The sequence below is a fragment of the Canis lupus genome, chromosome 37 (genome assembly GCF_003254725.2).
Source record: "Canis lupus dingo isolate Sandy chromosome 37, ASM325472v2, whole genome shotgun sequence".
NCBI lineage: Eukaryota > Metazoa > Chordata > Mammalia > Carnivora > Canidae > Canis > Canis lupus.
The window spans coordinates 4999620-5019500 of NC_064279.1; the positions used below are offsets into that span (position 1 = coordinate 4999620).

Genomic DNA, 19881 nt, shown 5'->3' on the forward strand with positions numbered 1-19881 from the left:
TACAAGCCCACATGTGCACAATTAATATATATATATTAATTGCAGTATGGTTTATGATTAATAGTAGACAGTATATATGCCTAACAATAGAATGGTAAAATAAATATACTACCATAAATTAGGAATATATTTTATTTATCTATTGGTACATTAGAGCAAACACAATGTCTATGTAAAACACAAAAACAAGAAAACAAGCATCTATTTCTCCCTAACATGTCTGAGTTTGCTCATATCAGATCTCTGTTTCAGACTGAGGACCTAGGGATTATAAGGGATTCACTTCAACTGTGGGTCTACTCCACGTGTCACACTGAGATCAAGTAGAAGAGGCAGTGGGTCCCTGAGGTATGCTCTTGACATCACAATGGCAATGACATATTGGAGTAAGCCCCACCACAAAAATGCTCTGCTTTTATCATATGTACTACTATCCCATCGGCCACAGCAAGTCACACAATCAAGACCACAGTCAAGAGACTGGAGAGTATGTTATAATCACCGTGAGGCCAGAGCAAGGATGGGGACCCAAAATTCTATTTGAGGAGAGTTAAGATTTGAGATCAATAATTCAGTCTACCACAGATTACAATGAAGTTTTTAAAATTATGAAGTATGTCTACACATCCTATCACAGAAAGATCTCAAAGGTGGGTAAAGTTGAAAAAACAAGGTTCAGAAATACACGAATAATATTTTATGGAAAATATGTATATGTTTCCTTTCAGATCCAAATACAAATAAAAAAGGTATATGCAAAAAATGTGCATAGTTATATAAGGATGTCTATTGACCGTGATTATTATTACGTCTGCCAAGCACACAGTTGCTTTGAGTGGGAGTTTCACTACATAGTTTGGTATTAATTTGTATAATTTTATAAAATACTCTAAAATTTTTAAAACAGAGAGTCTCAAACTCTGTCCTTCGAATAGACTCTGTCTACTATATTCTTATGCAGGTCACAGTGTCAATCAAGTGAAAATTGAGAGGAAATTATTACTCTGAAATCCTCAGGCTATCTGTATCAAAAATCACATTTATTAATTTATGGCTCCCATATTATTCCTAGGCCCAAGAATAAACAAGTTCAGTCATCTTAGTCACAGAGCCTTCTCATATATGCCCTGTTTTTCTTCTTTCATAACATTTTTCATCTTACTTTTCTTATTCTTAATCCACCTCCTTATTGTCATTCATCTGGATTTCAAAGAAAATAATCTTTAACCTAACAGTTCATCTGCCTCTGCTCAGGCAGAGGCAGATGATTAATTAGTCAATTAATCAGTCATATCATGACTGAAGAAAAAAACAATACTATAAACTTTCATTGCTTCTATGTTATGCCTTTTTAAAACCAAGTATAATGGCTTGATATTCAAGTTTATTTAAAATTTGGCAAGTCCATCTCTTTTCTGCAAATGTGAGAATTACATCTCTTTTTGTAAAAATTGTTAAATATAAATATGTATCTCCCTCTGCTTTCCTGCTTCTTAGCATAGCCTTCTTTTTAATCAGGTATTTTGTTTTTGTTTTTCCTTATTGATGCATAAATATATCGTGTACCTTGCTTTAGGTTAGGGTCCTTTCCACAAATTCCCTCTTTTTCCCCTTCGTGTAATCTAAATTATCTTTTAAAGTCGAAATTAAACTTTATTTTTTCCAAGAGACTGTCTTGAACTCCAATGGCATAGTATCCAATGGAGTGCAATATGAGATTTGCCTGCAATAATATGCTAGTCTTCTCTTTTTAAATCATTTATAAACTCACTGTAGGTAAGAATCACGTTTCAGCTCCACCTGTATTCCTTATGACTGAACAATGCTGATTACTTAGTATATGCTGGATAAAATGTCATGGATCATCATTAGTCAGGCTAATTATTTACTTTCTATCAAACAAGAATTCAAGTTGTGATTTGCCCCTTCGGTGTCTTCTTGGGACTCATTCCCATAGTTATACTAATGCAGTGGACTGAACAGCTGTGAATCATTCTCTTACCATAAATCAACATTGTTGCCATTAACTCAATATATGTTAAGCTAAACAGAACTTCCAATTAAGAAAAGGAAGAATAAGTTGTTTTATATTCCTGACAAAAGAAAAATTCCCTAGATTTCTAATAGCACAATAACTTCTAAAGAAAAAAAAATAGTGTAAAATAAATCTAAACAATTTGTAAAATTTGTGCAGGTTCTAATCACATGATTTTTCTTTAACTTTGAGAATTCTTCAATGAAGGAAATAAACTCAGGAATATTCCCAGATTTATTGTATTTGTGTGATCTAAATGTCAACATATTTGGTTGTATTCTTAAGTGAAACAATTCATTAATATTTTCTTCTTTAGAAATGTTAAATGAATTAGGTAACCCAGGGTTATATTCACATATGCCTGTTTCTGAAGATTTTTCACCCACTTTTCTTGCTTGCAGAGCATTCTTTTTGGAAACAACTCATTTAAATCCCTAACCCTTTTCTACCTGAGTCTCTTTTCCTTTCATTTATTCTGCATTGTTTTTTTTTTTTTCATTTATTTAAATTCACTTTGCCAATATATAGTATAACACCCAGGGCTCATCCCATTGTTGTTATTAGTATTGAAGCTATCCTTTGTAGGATTCTTTTGTATCTCTTACTTCATTTGAATCAATTCACATTTTCTTCCCAGACATTTATCTGTCGTTGTAGTTAAATTCCTTGACAGTGAACTAGTCTATTTTCTGTTTAGTTTGTGGGATTTTTCCAGCAAATTTCAGTACTATTTATAGAAAAACAAGGTATTTGCAAATACCTTCTATTTTTCACAGGAATATAATCTTAATATTGCTTCTAGAGGTAACTGCAAACGTGATCCAGTTTTTACCTATGTTTTTCACACCATTTCACGTGTCATGAAATAATGGGACAGTTTATTAAACATATCTACTTCTCCTAGTGATAACATTACTGAGAATGCCCCCCAAATAAATAAAACTGTACGAACTAAACGTTTAGCAACAATGATGAAGGGAAGATCAATCATGCACCTAAAAATATATGCCTAGTAAGGAACTCTTATATATCCTTTTAGTGCAATATTCTGACAAAAAGGCAATACCATTTGATCTAAATTCTGGGCTACCTTGGAAATGAAATGAGTTTTATTCATAATGATATTATTCTACTACATAAACAACTGTTTTAAACAGGTGAGAAGCAATCTGACCGCTTCAAGCCATCTCACGGTGTGTGGGCCCACTGGTGCAGCCTCACTTAACCAGCCTGGGTCAAGTCCTCAATTCTGTCGTCTGGAAAGACAAGTTCATTTATTCATCAAGAGTTATCTAGACACTACGAAACAAAATTATGCTAACAAAACTCAAAAGAAACTGCTTTCTCCAGTCCTTTCTTCTGTCATTCTATCCCCCATTCCTCCTGTTCCAGTCAGGTTAATTTTCTCATTGCTTTACAAATGTATAAGCTCTATGAGTCTATGACTTTTCTCATGCTGTATATTTGTCTAAAATATTCTTCTCCATTCTTTCTGCTGAACAAACCCTTACTCATACTTCCAAACACCTGCCTAAATGTGAACCACACTGTGAAACGCTTTTACTTCTTCAAAAAGATATATTATCTCTATTCTTGATTCTTCCCCAATATGGTGTTCATTACTTATCATGTTGGACCATAATACAGACACGTGCTTCTGACACGTGGCCTGGATGTGTTAACTTATAAACAGAGTCTAATTATACTTTACATTTAACAATGAGAACAATAATTTTCAGGGACTTGCATTCTTTCCTCTACCATAGCACACTACTTTTCCCAGTATCAAGATTCTGATATATCAAATTTTCACCAACATGGTTGGGCGTCATGATCTACTGGGACTTTTATAGATACAGCTAAGACCCATAAAGTTCTAGAGAGTACTAAAATGATCAGTAGTCACTTATAGAGATACTTGCCATATATTATTTGTAAAGCAATAAATTTGCTATTGGCCCATCGTCCCCAGTACACAGCATAATCTACTATAGTGTTCTTCAGTTGAAATTTCCACAATGACAGAAATTTTCTGTCATTGTTATAGGTAGCCACTAACTACATACGGCTATTGGATATGTGATATATGGCTAGTGCAATGTAACTGAATTTTCAACTTATTTAATTTTAAATAATTTTAATCAAAATTCAAAGAGCCATATGTGAATCATAGTTACCAAGGTAGAAAGTAGAGTCTGTAGATTCAACCTTGGTGTAGCTAATAATATAATGTCTCAAAAATATAAGATGTTTCATAAAAGAAAACATTTACAATAGATGTGTAAGAACAGGAATTCAAGTAAAAAACTAAGCCATAATGTTTAGAAAAGGAATAGGAGTGCAAATCATTTAGCAAATATTGTCAATTAATCACCATACTGGGTAAAATACATTAAAAACAAAATTTGTACACGCACACACATATACATTAATACCAACAGGATTTTTTACTTGAGGAGTTCATAATCTAAAAGAGAAGCATTTTTTAGAAACAAATACTGATTTTGAGGTTTTCCATATGTTTATACATACTATCCCCAATTTACTCTTAGAGCACTTATTTAATTTCTGCCCTAAAAATTTTTCCAGAGGTAACTGCAAATGTGATTCTAAATTTTTCTGCCTAAATTTTTCTAAAAGGAGATTCTTTGCTTTAAGGGACCACTAAATTACATTATTTGGAAAATAAAACTCAGATCATTCACTAGTATACTGATAAATTATTACAATGAAGAAGTCTGAACGCACAAATGCTAAGAGAAGAATGGTTGTTCTCTTGCTAGTGTTACTACATCTAAAGATTTTAGACTATATCAGCTATTTAAGATACCAGAGGATCACATAGAATAATAACTTAATGGTTAATTTTCTGACAATTAATCTAAACATTTAGATTTTTTAGAAATTTTCTCTGGAATGTAAACATATAAATATATTTGAGCAATTGGGTATTTTCTAAAATATGTAACAAAATACATTTTGTTAATATTTTAATTTATGCATAACAGAATCATGCATAACATTTTTAATGAATACTAGTTTTTGACTTAAAAACCCAGAGCAAATACTTTTCTATATAATTACACATTTATAAGCTTCCTTTGATGAAAGTGTATTCATTTGGTATTTGGATCTTTTTTTTCTAATTCTATTTTATAGTCTGCTAGATAAATCCTCTTATTCATTTGTTTCAATGGAGCTTGAATAAAGGTCATTTAAACTGGCTCACCTTTCTTATCCTCCTGTGCTTTCCTATAATCTCTACATCCATTGTAAAAGGATCATAGCTTCCTTCTCAATATACCTTTTCAGTATGAGAAGAAATATTAACATTTCATTAAATAAACCTGAGCCTATTAGACTTTAAATCCACACTTGTGTGGTTGTGTGTGTGTGTGTGTGTGCATGTTGAATTATTGAGTTCTTTTGTAAACTCTAAGCAATCTTACTGAACTTGCTGGCTATCAATTATTTTGCAATTCTGATATGCAATGAATACAGCACATAAAGTTTAAAGTTTAGTATTTATGATGGGAAATTCTTCCAAAAGCAATGTTTTTAATAGTCATAAACTGAGATCTTCAAGTCAGGTCCCCAACCCCTGTTGAGTTCCCTGACTTCTTTCTTTACAATGATAATTCTCGGTAATATTATTTTTCCCAAAATATAAAATTGAGTTGTTAACAATTAAATATAATGTCACCAAGGCACAATAAATAACGAGACCCTTTTCCCCACTTTAGCACAAGAAAGCAATATGATGCCTTTTACTTGTGATATTTATAATGAAATTCTTACTTGCTATCGTAAGACCAGTATATGCTCTCACTTGTTGTTATGAGAAACCAATACAGGTGCAAACTAATTAGTTCAGATAATTTATTGATCATGCATAGTGTGTGCAAAACTGCAATATATTCTAATGAGAAATTTAGGCAGGACCAGAACAAGTCACCCCTTCTCCTCATACTCAATTTCTAGGAGTGGCCTACAAATTCTACGCTGCTTTTATCACAAGAAAAATTTGCCTTTTAGCTGAATTGTATAAAATTTCCTATAAAGTTAGAACTTTACTCAATCAAAACTATCAGTGTCAATTCACTTTATTGTTATCTCCCAGTTTTTGAATGCTATCTAGTTTCAATTCTCCTAAACACAAAACCTTGTTCAAATGTTTTATTATTAGCTATACTAATAATCAGATATCATTAAAAAAACCACTGTCACCTGACCAATAATCATCTCACTCCTCATCTTTGCTAACAGAAGCTTGGTTTATTCACTCTCTTCTGAATAGACTTGTCCCTCAGGGGTGAAAAATATCCCCAGAGAATGAATTATGAATGGTTTAAGCTAACATAGTTGGTTTTATAACTCTTATCAAGTTCAGCACATATGGAATCGTTCTAGTTAATGACATACATAGAAAAGACTCAGACTGTTTCCTCTTTAACTGTCTTTGCTAATTGCTCTATGAATGTGGGATCCTGGGAGCTACGAAAGGCATCTTTTGATTCTGAGTAACTAAAACTAACATGCTGAGAATGGCAGAACAGAAAGATGGAGAAAAATAAACCTGTCATTTATGATTTTGTGAAGTTTATGAATCATGTAAAATAGTATATTGTCTTTGTTTAAGGTAATTGGCTTTAGCTTTATGCAGCCAACAGTATTCTGATTTATATAAATATTCATTTGTTGTACACTGTAGGTATACCCTGGATATCCTGTCGAGTAACTCATCCATCTTCTCACCTAGAATGTTGACCATTTGAACCAAGTACCTTTGACTTTGCTTTGTATTCCAGAAATGATGTTTCTACTAGAAACATGGCTACCTGGAGGGCACCTGGGTGACTCAGTTAAGCACCGGACTCTTTTGATTGCAGCTCAGGTCATGATCTCAAGATCATGAGATAGACCCTCATGTTGGGCTTTGTGCTCAGCATGGAGTCAGCTTGAAATTCTCTCTCCCTCCCCCTTTGGCTCTCCTCACCCCCTTGCTCTCTTAAAAGAGATGAAAGAAAAAGAAGAAAGAAAAGAAAGAAAAGAAAGAAAAAGAAAAGAAAGGAAAGGAAAGGAAAGGAAAGGAAAGGAAAGGAAAGGAAAGGAAAGGAATAAAGAAAAGAAAAGAGAGAATGCCTACTAGAGTGTTAAAATACTGACCACGGAACTGTCTATATTTAAAGACATTTTAAAGTATTTCCAGATAGAATAAGACTTATAGCTCTAATGCTAGCACTGTCTTGAATATCTATAACAATGTACAACCACCTTTAAATTCAGATAAGTTTCTCTTTATCCATATCCTATATACTCTAATATTATGTACATTTTACTCCAATCTTAACACAAATGGCTACTCTTCATCCCACATGTTGGTTGTTATAGACCTAATATATTATAATGAAAGATCTAAAATAAAACCCGCTTTTAAACCTCAAGTTATACACAAGTTATACAGTTTTAGGAAACAAAGTCAGTGAGTCTAAACTGATTTATTAGGTATATTTGAAAGTACAAAGAAATTCTCAGGCAGAAAACATTTAAAAGCTAAAAACTTCCCAATGTGTGCGACAACTCGTATGGTGATTCTCCTTGATGACTTGTGGTAAAAACTTTTTCTGTTGTATTTATCATACAGGTGTGAGCTCACAACTGGAAATTCCAATTCAGAAGATTTAGCTTTGGTATCTGGATTCTAAAAATGCTACTTAGGTAATTGTGATGAAAATTTCATTTGAATACTACCCAATAAACCCTTGTAAACATTGAGAGATACGCTATAAGCCAGCAGTACTGAATATCAAAAACAACTATTCAGAATAAACAGAACGGAGAATGATGATATTCTCTGAATAGGTTACTAAAACTGAATTCAGAGAAGCTGGTTATGTTGTTTTCTTACTTATTTGTTCTGTTTCCTTTATCAATAATATATGCATTTCCATTTTGTTGGATATAATACATCTGTCTCATTATTCTTTGTTCTTGGAAAAGAAATGATTGAAAATATCCATAATAAAATCTATAGTGTCCCAGAACCATGTATGTATATATATATATATATATATATATATATATATATATGCATATATTGTTTTTATAGCCTGCTCTATTGGCTGCAGGTTTGTTTTGTTTTATTTTGTTTTGTTTTTGGTGAAAGGTAACAAATAGAGGACAAGATGTAATTTATATTTTGGGTTTAAATAAAATGAAGTGTCTAGGTTAGATTCACATCTTTAGAAAAGGAAACATTATCTTGGAAACAGACCTTACAGAGAGGGTCTAGCCAACATCCTGTCTCAGAGCAGTCTATGCTGCAGAGTGGACAAGTAGTCCCATGCTGTTTCCAGATTGCTGATAATGCTTGCCAAAAGGATAGAGATATTTAATTGTTTTTAAAATATGCCAAAATCTTCTTTAACTAATTAGTTAATTCTAAAAATATTTCCTCAAAATATTTAAGAAAACAAAAAAAAAAACAGAAAATAAATTCAATGCTGAAGCTTATAATTGCAGTGATAAAAGCAGTGAAAGAGAAACACAAAGCGCTATGAGCATGTATTATAAAAAAGTTAATCCAATTGAAGGGAGGTAGTGTCTGGGAGTGTTTTATCAGAAGGTGATATTTCAGCTGAGATTTGAAGGATGAACAAGAGATGAGAAGATAAGGATGAGGGTGAGGAGTGGGAAGAGCTTTGCAAAGGCAAGAGAAAATACAAAGGCTCTGAGGTAGCGTGAAACATAGATCTGAGAACATGAAAAACTGAGGAATAAACAAAAACATAAGGGATGAAGCAATGGGGATGAATTTCAAAGAGTAAATTTTGAAACCTGTTTATTCCAACAGTTTTTGGAACTCATATTGACTGAGAGAAGCATTTGGACAGGAAGAGGAGGAGATTTGAGGAGACCAGATTGTTAGCTACTAAGGTAGCATGAACTATGGTATTAGCAATAGAGAGAACATGCAACTTAAAATCAACAAGAGTTTATTTAGATGGGATGTGAAGTGCAGGAGAAGGTCTCTTCCTTCCATAATTAGACAAATGTGTATGCCTTTCACTGAAATAGGGAACATAGGAAAAGGACATATTTGAAAGAAAACTTTTTTGGACACATTTGCTTTTGAGAGTCTTTTGAAACATCCAAGTGGAAATGTCAGGCCAACTTTTGGATATATATGTTTAAAATTCAGAAAAGACAAAGATCCAGCTAGGACTGGCGTATCAACAGGAAGTGAGGAAATGGCATGGATGAAATTGATAGAGCACCTGGGAGGGGTCAAGGATCAAGGCTGGATGCAAGATTTAAACTTATTAAAAGAAAGTTTGGCAAAAAAATATTACTTGAGGAGACTCACATATTCTATATGCGGAATTCAAATTGATTACTGTTTGGTTAAACTAGACAAAATTACCAACCGATTGTTGAAATATTTATTCATAAATAAAGGTGGATATGGTATTAAATACCAGTATTTCCTTACTGCATTGGTGAGAACTATGAGCAGGAAGTGGCCTACAAACTGCTTTCATTATTTTTGTCAGATCCACGCATACTTTTCCCAAATTGAACATACCTAAACTGCTTCTTTGCCCTGTATCTGTTCATGTCTGTCAATGTCAGATAGGTAACCTCATTTTACTGGAGATAATACGTTGATGGAAGAAAAATATCATTCTATAGGTCTTCAAATGTTCTAAATTCATTTTTTAATTGAATGATACTATTCAATTTACTGATTGATACTGAATAGTATCAATTTACTGATACTATTTAGCTATTTCTATTTCAATGTGAAAATTCATAAATTTATGAAATACTGTAAATTCTGCAGGTGTGACTCTCCACCTATGTCTTCTAACTTGAAAGTGACTATAAGTATCACTCTGAAAATATCTTGCACCCAGCGCCTTTGGAAGCTTCGCTGATTTCAGGTGGGTACAAGGTTATTGTTTAGATTAAACCCTGAAAAAGACTTCCTCATTATTCAGAAACTTATCTCTCTATAAAACTATCATAATGTTATTTGCCTAAAACCAATAAAATGCTATATGTTAATTATTTTTCAATTAAAAAAGGGACAAAACATTCTGATTGCTTCCTTTCTCATGCACCAATGACCTTCAAGTTCAGAAACTGGGATGCAATCTCCTATTTGCTATTCCACAGGCTGTGAGAATTTTTTTATGTGAGTAGAATAATATGTGGCCAATAGTAAGGATACGATAACTGTTCGAGAAAGAAATGAACAAACTCTTCTCACACATTTTAGAGTTAGCTGTTACATCACTGCCACCACTGTTAGGTGTAGGTAAAATACAAAACTGCTCCATGCCGTGAGAGCAGGATTTTTCTGTATTCATGTCAATTAGCATACTTTTTAGATAACATTCATCCTGGTGTATGTGCAAGACGAATCATAAATCTTTGGGTCTGATTTTGGTTACTGTGATTCCTGAGAGGCTGTGGGAAATTTTATCACAAAGAAAAACCACTCCTACCCACTGCCTCTTGACAAACTCATGGATATTTGTCTATCACCTCCAGTAGTCTAGATGTTAAATTTTCTTTTCATTCTAGCACAGTGGAACCACTCTTTAAAATTGCCATGAATATTGAATTAGCTAATACTGGATCATTGCTCCTAGGAGAAACACAGAGTTAGGTTTTGGAAGCCTCTGATCACAATATTTTGCTAATCAATCAATATATAACCTTATTTTTGGTGTGTTTCTTATTACATGTGTATTGTTGATTCACTAACATTGAAATCATGGCCATCAACACATTTAGGCATAATGCATGTCTACATTAAGCTGACCTAACACATGAACCTTCTCTGTGGGCACATCACAGTCTTCCTATACTTCGGGACACCAGTCAGCACGCCAGAGTATGCTTGGAGGACACCTCAAGCAATGAATCATCAACAGAAAGCACAAAAATGCTAAGACATCACACCACCACAAGGACACTCATTTATAGTGTAGGAGCTAACCCAAGAAGTCAGTGTCTCCCCGTGCCTTGCCTGACCTCAGCTTGAAATGTGCACATCAACTCAACTTTTGCCTTGCTCTGCACGTGTCCACACATATCCGCAAATGACCTCAAAAGCATTATGGATATTGACTTTGGGGTTACAAATAAACTTCAGTACGCAAGCTAATTCACATATACAGAATCCACAAGTGATGGGATCCACTATATTTTGGTGGGTCACAAAAGGTGTATCTTCTCAAAAATATTAATCAGTGGCCATGTTATTGAAAGACAGGAACATGGTAACTAATGATTCATTGGTCACATAATAATGAAAAGAAAACATTTATTAAATATGGAAGAGTAAAACTCCCAGTAAAACTTAATTATATGTTGATTTTGATAGCTTTATATCAAATTGAGTAAAAATCAATTGCAACCTTAAGGATTTCCTGAAATAGCAAATATAAGGTAAATAAAACTGCTGATTCCCTCCTGGTAGGCTTTCTACCAACTAAATGACTTCAGACTTCTGCCTTTGTACCTGACATTAATTTCCAGTATTTTAATATTAAATTATAATGTTTCTAATATTTTAGAAGATTTGTCTGCTATGTTCCTAGACATAGGTATTATGTATTTTATATTAACCCTTTTGCATATATTTAAATATCAGGCACAATATTGTATCTAGAAGGATGCTGACAGGTCAACTAACCCTACTCTACACATCACATGAGAGAAAACTGAGTCCAAGAAAAGTTAAGTGATGAACATTTCCACACAGAACTTTAAAAATTCATGACTAAATATGTGGTCAGCTTGACAATAAAACATTTTATCTTACATGGACGTTTTTTAAATTTTGTCTATAGAATATACTAAATTATCCTTGGTTTAAAAGCAAAACTCAAATAATTCAGAAGCCAAAAGCAACTCTAAGCCTATCATTCAGCTTTTGAAAGTACACTATGATTCAAATAATTCCCATGGTATTCTCTCTTGTTTCCAGGTTCTTCACCTGACATTTCTGGGTTTTTTCCTTTTCAATACACATTTCTCTCAGTCGTGTATTTTTAATGCAGAGCTTTCGCTTTGAAAAAGCACAAACTGGAACAAAGCAAGTTCATACTCCCTAAAAGATTGGATGTGAAAAATAATCATGGGTGACTGCTTGGTTTACCTTGAAAATATACTGAGAATAGAGTTCTACTTTCTGTTCATTATTAGTTGCAAGGTGACTCTGAAATAAATACAGGTCTCTTACTTTCTCATACGGTCTGGTGGTGTTGCAAAGAAGTTTTTTGACCTTCTGATGCATAATAGTAAGTTGCAGACACACAGGAGTTATAAAAAATGTTTGCTAAATGATTGTTAAATGGCTGAATGGTGGCATTGATTTAAATAAGACCTTGAAGTACTTTTATAGGCACATCTGGTTTTCCTTCTCCATCAGCTTTTTTAATTCAAATTAATCACTTGAGCCACAACCTGCCCAAATTAGCAGAACGTCTAGTTTCCCATTCTTGAGACTTAAAACTTAAAAAAACAGTGCTGAAGTTTTAATCAGCCCAAAGCCAATTTTGTTCCCAAACACCAGGAAGAAAGAGATCTGCTTCAGAACCTTAATAATCCTAATACATACACCCATGGTTAGTTGTTCTTGCATCTTGTACTGCCACATGGGTCACATTTAATACCAGTGCTACTCCTTTTGATATGTATCTATTCTTCAATAAACCTTTTACTAAGCCATATTCCCTGGGAAACATAGTAGTGAGTGAGGAATGTGATCCTGCTCCCTCGATTGGCTGAATCTTCTCTGGTGGGCACTAAAGTAGGAACATTCCAGTGCAGTTTCACATCTCACCCTTGCTCCCGGATACAGCCTCACGACGGGATGTCTCAGCCAGCCACGAGGAAGACCAGCGTTAGCCACAGTCTGGGACAAACCCAGCTCACCTGTGCCGCCTGTCGGACCTTGATATGAAGCTGAAGACACCAGCCAGATTCCCCTTTCTGTCAGGATGAGTTCCCCAACAGAGAACTGGGTGTCTTTCCAGCCAGTCAAATTAAGTTGGGATCATCTCCATCAGAGAGATCATAAAAACACTGAGCTTCAAAAGGTAATGAGACAGAGTCTATCTCCTTTCCTTCTAAGGAAGTTTCTTTGCGTCAATACAAAAATAACTAAAAAGACCATCACAAATCATAAAAGGTCCATCACGAAGGATTCCTAGGGCAACAGGATTGATCATCCTTAGATTTACACAACAAATGGGAGCATTCAAAATTGCTCTTCTCTGATCTGTCCTTTGGATGACTCCTTGTGTCCAGCTGACAGAAAAAAAAAAAAAAAAAAAGTAGAAAACTTTTAAGTGACAATCTCTTGAAGCCCTGCTTATCTCAGCACCCTTCATATATATTATGACACAGGTACTCAGTTGTTCCAAGTCTGATTTTTCCTCATAACATTCTCTCTTGTTCTCCTCCTCTATCTTCACTCTAGACCAAGTCTTCATCAGTCTGTATTAGCATTTTTTGCCGGGGTGCCTGGGTGGCTATTGGTTAAGTGATTGACTCTTGATTTAGGCTCAGGTCATGATCTCAGGGTCCTGAGATCAAGCCCAACATCAGGCTCTGTGCTCAGCCAGGGATTCTGCTTGAGAATTCTCATTCCGTCTCCCTCTCTCTCTGCCCCTTCCCCACTACCCCCTCTCTCTCAAATAAATAAACTTAAAAAAAAAATTGTTGCTAATATTTATGTTACCTTTCATTGATAACAAAGCATTTTTGTATATCTTACCTCACCATAATCTTCTCCACCAAATTGAGAGAATAGAAACAATGACACTAAAAATGCTTCTACTTCTACAGAAAATCTGCAACCTACCTCCATCTGCAGCCACATTTTCTAACCTCCTTCTGTGTAAAATTTATAAAACCAAGCTCTAATAAAGCTTGCCTAAAAACTGAGAGGCATAAATTCTGTATTAACTATAACCTAGAATGGAAGGTGACACATGATTATTCTGATGGTAATGAAAAACGCAGGATTTTAATTAAAAAATAAATAATATTTGAACATTTATAATATGTCAGACATTGCTATATTATTGTCTCATTTGATACAAGTAACCGTAGGAGGTATATGTCATTATATCTATATACAAATCAGAAAACACATATTTGAAAGTCAAGCCTAAAATTAGGCCTTCCCTGAGGTTAGAGAGATTTTCCTGTTGCCCTTGACGGAGTCAGCACCTATGAGTTCTACAGCAGCAAGAAAATGGATTTTGCCAATAAGCATGTGAGCTATTAAGAAGACCCTGAGACTGGAATGAGTCCCCAGGCCTATAGACCCCTTGAGATTTGAACAGGGGACCCAAATAGTTTGTGCCTGAACTCCTGACCCACACAAAGTGTGATATGATAAATATGTTTTATTTTAAACTGTTAGATTCGTAGCCATTTGTTTTGCGGCAATAGAATTAATACATCTGCCAATGTTCACACATCTGGTGGGTGTGGAAATCAGAATTTGAAGCCAGGGCTGCCCAATCCAGATCCCCAAAACCAACTAAATGAATAAGTGCTGTCACTTACGTTTGGTAAAAGAATGAAGAGAGAGAGAAAGATGACAGATAAATGATAAGTACATATGCCATTGGATAGATAGAGAAGATAAACATTGTTATCTAACCTAGAAATACAAGACTTCCAAGCCTCTAATACATTTAAAACAAAAACAAACTAAAGTCACCAAAGTCGGAGATGTAAAAGCCACAAAGGCTATTTTTATCACTGACATAAGTTCTAAAGGGGTCATTTATACTCTAGAATATGAAAAAAAAAAAAAAAAAAAGAATGCAAAATTGCCGGTAATGGATAATGCCTGTGAGGACATTATATAATAAATGTTAAAAATGAAGTAGAAGTGAGAATCTCTTTCAAGTCATGCTTTGAAACCCTAAGCTAATTTTTCTCTAAACAAACCTGACTTGCTTGACATTTTAGTTTTGAGAAGTTTTATTTTTCCTAGGCAACTCGGATTTATTGTTTCTCTTTCCCTGAAAAGCCATTAATTCTTGGCTGGTGGCCCTGTTGCAGTGCTTATTGGATGTGAGCACGGAATTCGGAATTAGCCAACATAGGTTCACGTAATGCTAACACTCGCTGGCATATGAACTTAGAGTATCCTTTAGCTACCGAATTCTCACTTTCTCTTAGTAAAATGGAAATAATAACAATCCCTACCTGTCCATGTTGCTATCATTATCAAATGCCACGGTGTCTTTAAATTGCTTAGGATATGTCTATGGCACTGAATGCTCATAAAGAAGTTTCTTCTGGGTATTATTTTTATCATCGGTAGCTAATTAATGTTCAGACCCGAGGACTGAGAGCCATCGGCATGTGCGAGAACAGTTACAACAAAAACAGCTGAAGTCATAATGACTTCAGTATCAGAAATTATCATACTTCTCAGGTAGATTTAAAGATCTCAAGAGCAGATTCATGTTTAACAAACATCTGCTATGTGCTAGGAACAGTGGCAGACATTCATATCTTGTGAGTCATTTTCTTAATCTGCACCTAAACTCTCAAAAGCGTGCATTAATGCTTCATTTTCGCATGGGCAAACACCTATAGATAAAGAGCCCTCGATGATCTAGGACAAAGTACAAAACTACGTTTTTGTTTGTTTGTTTCTGCTGTTTACACATAGTGAACAGCAAAGCTCTCAACTAAAATTAAGATTTCTTTTCAGTATCACTCCTAAAGCAGTGTTTCTCAAACTGGTAGCACAAGCAAAGCAATTGAAGCTATTGCCAGGTTGCTGTGAAAAATGTGTTGGATCACTTCTCCGCTGGCAAAGCTGAGCAAGATCTGCTAGGCACTCAAAGGTAGCTCTAGAACTTGCTCTATCAGGGCTAGGCTCCCAGGCCTTCAGGCTGGTCCCACACTAGTGTGTTTGGACAATATGCAAATCAGCCAAAAAAGATGACATAGACAGATGGTATGAAGGAAAGGCAACCTGACATACAGAATTACACAAATGAGTGGCATATAACACCCTCATCCATCAAGCAAGAATGAAAAATTGAAATTCAGGTGCATGTCCAAATTTATATTATCTACATGTCCATAAATGCAAAGACAGACAATGAATGGTTTGAGACTAAAGAAATAACTGGAACCAGTGAACAATAATTGAATGAGTAAGTGGGAAAGTATTTTGGAACCTATTTGAATGAATCTGTATCATCACAGGAAGATTGAGAATGACAAATGAAAAATGTCTATACCTGAGTATACCATGCACCATACCTTAGTATATATTGGTGTGACTCATGCAACATGGCCTAAACCACATATCCAGGCAAAACTCCGTGCTAGTCTATTCAAGACATATAAAAACAGTTATAGTCATTTCAAAATGCCTAATATGACCCTCACTCAGAAGTCACTATTTGGAACTGTGTTCCCTCTGCTGAGGTTTAGGGGCTAGAAACCTCTTACCTCCCATAGACAATGTTCGTTCTTTCTGTACATCTTGAATGTAGTAACCTAAATTCTTCATCCTTTGGATGAGTAAACCTTATTTGATTTATTCGAATACCACCTATGTCTGCTCTTTCTATCCATATATTCATGCCACTGACATTTGTCAAGAGAATCTTTGTTCAGACATATCATTCTTAAACTGGTTAATATTCTAATATCTTACATTAATCTACAAGGGAGAATTACTGAATACTTTTAAACACAGAGATATTAATATTTAATATACAGATATATACATATAATTAAACAGATACACACACAAATTTATTTTTCATTGAGTATCTTTTTTTTAAGATTTTATTTATTTATTTGACAGAGAGAGAGCGAGACAGTGCAAGCAGAGGATCCCAACTCGGGGCTTGACTCCAGGACCCTGGGAACATGACCTAAGCTGAAGGCAGATGCTTAACTGACTGAGCCACCCAGGTACCCCTTCCACTGAGTACCTTAAAAGCTTCAGTTTTGGAGAATAAATGTATATAATGTTGGCTTAAGCTAATGATGTTCCAACTCTAGCTTTGGAATTCCATTCAGCTCAGTTTCAATTACAATTTTTTTTTTTTCAAAATGCTAAGATTTTATTTGGAAAGCTTCTTTGTTATACAGAAAGTAAAAAAGCTGTTAGAGTCTTGGTGTAACCAGTAGCCACAGATGGTTGACTCCCCAGTCACAGCTCTCCACGCTACGGCAAGAGTCTTACGTGAAAACCTAACAACACTTAACAATTCTGTTGGAGTGAAGTCTTCAAGCTTGATGGTGAATTTCCCAGAGGAACTAAATGGAGGAAGATGCAATGTCATAGGAACAATTTTTTTTTTTTTTTTAGGTGGATAGGTGTCCTGGGGTTTGTATCACAGCTACATTTTTTTTCAAAACAGCTACCAAATCCATATGAGCAGTCCAACCAAAACTGAACAGTTCCTTTTTCTACAGGTTATTCAGGGGCTTACTCATGTCCTCCTTCATCGTCTGTTTCTCTATTCCTCTTTTCATCCTTCCAATTTCTTCCCCCTTTTATCTGCCTCTTTATCTTCATTGACTCCACCTTCATCAACTTCTTCATGTTCAAGTTCTTCCTCCTCACTGACTTCACCTTCATCCTCTTCCCCTTCTCCATCTCCATCTTTGTCCTTTTCATCATCAAATCCTTCCTCCTCCCCATCCTTATCGTCATCGTCTCCCTCTTCATCCTTCACTTCTTCATCCACACATCCATCTGGGCATCTAAGTCAGGAGCTTCCCGATCGTCTTGGTCAGAACCATCCACGTAGGTCCACTGGGACACGAGTTTGAAGACACTCTCTCAGTAGTCGTTCAGGTTAGTTATTTCCCAGTTAAACAGAGGCAGGCTTTCCAGATATTCCAACTTTTTCAAAGGCTCCAAGTGGATATTGATCTCCCAGTTTATTTCCACTTCAGTTGAGAAGGGTGAGATTTGAAAGTATTTCTGCCAGCATGTCCAGATCTCCAAAGATTCTATTGTCACTAAGCTCAAGTTTTTTTCAATTTAGATAGCTTGGGGAGATGTGAACCTGAAATCAAGCCTATATTTATCAAACTAAGGAATCCTAAATTCAGACAGTCAGCTGCTAAGCCCTATTTTCCCATCATATGATATACAGTTGTCCAGGACAAGTTCTCAGACAGCCACCAGGGCCCAGTCCCTCAGCTCCAATGGATCTTCCTCTTCGTGTCCATGTTTCTTCTTTCCATCTCTTTTCAAACTTAACATTCCATGGTGGGGGTAGAGCGACGAGAGGCTTCCTGGCCTGCAGAGCAATGGCCCTTGGGAGGGGTCCGCTGGCAGCAGAGGCCAGCTACACAGTCACAGGCGGTGTGCAGGCAGGTGAGGGAAGCCCCAAGAGGCCCAGTTCACTTTTCTATTTGGGTTTTCTACCATATAAAATTGTGGGAATTACATTGTGATTATCTAAAAAGAAATGGCATATTTAATTTTTTTAAATGCTAGCATTTAATAAAATAGGATATATGTGTTTGGTTTCTGAAATGCACATCTTAAAAAAGTATATAAAAACCTTATTTCCACTGGGAATTTTAAGTATTTCTTTGGATCCTTATTGATTATTTTCTGCTAAATAAATGGATTTGTAATCATAAGGAGCTGAGCATTATTGTTTAACAAAATTAGGGACTATTTTAATGTTATAATGAATAGACAGATATCATCTGTAGTGTAAAGCAGAAAAATTTAAAATAGCTAACATGCAAAACCTTGTAGAATTTCAATCCTCGATACAGCAAAAACCTAATTGATTTTCTAACATAATAAATGTTTTTAATCTTTAGAAAAGAAGTGGTGGCAAATCCTTAAACATTATATATAAAAATAAAAAAGCAATGTAAGTATGATAAGACCATTAACAATAAAAGAAAAATATATGTTCGGCTTTACGGTTAGGTTTTATGAAATTTGAAATCGTTTTTGAATTAGACCAGATTTAGTACTATGCTAAATGGATCATTTCAATACAGTTGTAATGAACATTACCATGTACTGTATAGTAAGGAAATAGAGCTTAGCTTGCCAAACTATCATTCTTGGAAGCTCTGCCAATGCAAAAATAGCCTCCTTCCGTGGTATAATATTTAAGGGGATTTTAAGAGGTTTTAAAATTCTTTAGAGAATTATTAGAAGTTACTTGATAAAAGAAGCAATCAGTTGTGAGTTTGAAATAGCATCACATTGCTTGTTTCCCATCTAAAAATCCTTCTGCTTTTGATGGCTGTTCGTCGCTTTGCTCGGCCATTCAGTATTATAAAGGAACTATTTTGTGACCATCTGCCACTTATCTCTTTGGCCCCAAACTCCTCTTCTCAGATCACTATTGATTCTCCAAATGGACCCACCATAAACTAAATGTAGCAATTATTACATTTAGTTTAGAAACAGCCTTTGCCACTGTAAGTTGTATCTAGATTACTAAAGAATCACTCAAAAACAACCAAGAAAATGAAGGCATTTCCTGGAGGCAAAGATTTTTTAATTGCTACAATTAACTTTAAGTCTATATTATCATCATTAGTCCATATTTTCTATTTTTTAAAATAAATTAGCCACACAAATTTCCACATTTAAGTCTTAAGCAAATGCTAACACAGCTGGTCCTCCCAAATGCATTCATGGTATAATTTTTTGAACTATGTGCCATTTCTATTCAAAATTGAAATATCCTTCAGGAAAAAGAAGCATTTAACAAAAAAAGGTATTTGAATTAAAATCTTTTCTCTGGAAAGGCAAAACTGTTTGGACAATAAAATTATCACTGGTT

The 19881-nt window shown here is 34.8% G+C and overlaps 1 long non-coding RNA gene and 1 pseudogene across 7 annotated transcripts in view; one reads left to right on the plus strand and one right to left on the minus strand.

The window, feature by feature from the left end:
- Positions 1-386: 386 nt before the first annotated feature.
- LOC112656699 (uncharacterized) overlaps positions 387-19881 on the plus strand; it is a 50716-nt gene continuing 31221 nt past the window's right edge. For 2 of the 7 annotated variants that reach the window (XR_007408871.1, XR_007408874.1), the window contains exons 1-5: positions 387-650; positions 7680-7753; positions 9879-9978; positions 12912-13149; positions 16908-17017. This is a non-coding gene — a long non-coding RNA (uncharacterized LOC112656699). The remainder of the gene's footprint in view (positions 651-7679; positions 7754-9878; positions 9979-12911; positions 13150-16907; positions 17018-19881) is intronic. The other 5 variants (XR_007408873.1, XR_007408869.1, XR_007408870.1 and 2 more) reach the window with 3 other exon arrangements.
- Positions 17538-18289, minus strand: LOC112656698 (acidic leucine-rich nuclear phosphoprotein 32 family member B-like; annotated as a pseudogene).